This window comes from Phoca vitulina, unplaced genomic scaffold (assembly GCF_004348235.1).
Source record: "Phoca vitulina isolate PV1807 unplaced genomic scaffold, GSC_HSeal_1.0 scaffold6, whole genome shotgun sequence".
In the NCBI taxonomy this organism is placed as follows: domain Eukaryota; kingdom Metazoa; phylum Chordata; class Mammalia; order Carnivora; family Phocidae; genus Phoca; species Phoca vitulina.
The window spans coordinates 27,601,024-27,602,765 of NW_022589709.1; the positions used below are offsets into that span (position 1 = coordinate 27,601,024).

At 37.4% G+C, this 1,742-nt stretch overlaps 1 non-coding gene across 1 annotated transcript; it reads left to right on the forward strand.

The window, feature by feature from the left end:
- Positions 1–1,592: 1,592 nt before the first annotated feature.
- Positions 1,593–1,742, forward strand: LOC116632529. Its single transcript, XR_004299455.1, has one exon. It is a non-coding gene; the product is annotated as a U12 minor spliceosomal RNA (small nuclear RNA).

The window sequence follows — 1,742 nt, forward strand, 5'->3', positions numbered from 1 at the left end:
TGCCTGGGTGGCTCAGTCATTAAGGGTCTGCCTTCGGCTCAGGTCATGGTCCCAGGGTCCTGGGATCAAGCCCCACAACAGGCTCCCTGCTCCGCGGGAAGCCTGCTTCTCCCTCTCCCACTCCCCCTGCTTGTGTTCCCTCTCTCGCTGTGTCTGTCTCTATCAAATAAATAAATAAAATCTTTCTTAAAAATGTATATAATGTATTTTTCAGCATTGCTGCAAAGAAAAATTCATATAATACTGATACTACAATTTGAAGGACATCTCAAATTACTTCCATAAATTTCAATCTAAATAGAAGTATCGGGCCAAAGAGTGCTCAAAATCAATTATGGCATAAAAAATAGCCTTGAAATCTGTATATAAAGAGCCTCCATTTTCTAAAAGGATGAGGAAGGTAAAATTCAAAGGAAAAGCATCCACCTACCTCCGATAACATGTGTTAGCTAGAGTAGTCTCAAGAAAAGAGACAAAAATGAGGTAGAAAGGAAGGTTCTACAGCCAGCAAAATAAACACAGCTTGGAAATTAAGGGTAGCTGCAAATTTCAAAGTTGGCATTCTCTCAATACTGAGCTTGGTAGTGAGCATTCTAAATGCACTCATAATACCATATATGTTAAGTGCTTTTAAAAATCCAAGTTTATACAAGGTCATTTAAGGTTAGACAAAAATCTTTCATTATCAATGAAAAGATCCTTGAAATAGATGTCAATGGCTCAAATCCAACCAAGATGAAAAAGAGAAATTAAATAGCAATAGAGAAATCAGAATTTCAAGAACTCAGAAAATGTAGCTGATCTTCCTGAGTCAGGAGCACTTATTTAGGCCCCTAATACCAGAGGTCTGGAGTCTGTAATCAGTTTTCTAAAACAGCTCTCAGACTCTTTTCTCTTGACTCTTTTCTGTGACTCTTTTTCCTTTCTCTGACTCTAATTTATCTTGCACACTATCTCTGGATTAATCTCCTTCAGGCCCTTTCATTCTATTAGTGTTCAAAAACTCTACAGCAACTCCCAATTCCTTCCTAAACAGATTTAACAGCTCCCGGTTTTTTTTTTTTTCTTTTTCAGATTCCTTGCAATTTTTCTACCTCCCACTCAGACAAGACTATTTTCCACTAACCCCAACCATAGGACTTTCTCTAGAGTTGGTATCATCATTTATTTGCACCATGCACTTGACTATCATTCAAGCGTTGTTCAACTTGCTTCCTTCCTGAAATACCATCCTCTCTTCATCAGCTGAAATCCTTTCTACCCATTCCTTAAGCTTCAGCCTAAGTCCTGATTTATTGACACCTTGCATATTTATTATTTACTTTGGCCTATTCTGATTAATCCCAGCTCTAAATTCTTATAGAGGTATTGTTCATTCCACATAATTTAGTTTGGGTGTCTATTATTTTGTATTTTTCATTAACTTGCAGGGGCACTGAGTCTTAATACATCCATAAGATAGTAAGCTATTTGGAGGCTTGGATCACATCTTAAATTTTTATATTATAGGATGGGTGGTGACTGGGTAGACAGGAATTCTGTCTCATTTCATAAAAAGGGAATTCAAGGAGTCCTATTAAAATATATATTGTATGCCTTAAACTTATGAGTAAGAAAAAAAAAATGATGGCGTGATGCCTGAATCCTCACTGCTAATGTGAGACAAATTTTTGAGCTGGTAAAGGTTTGTGCTAAGGTGACCCACCTACTTTGTGGGATGCCTGGGAGTCATAATCTGCTGT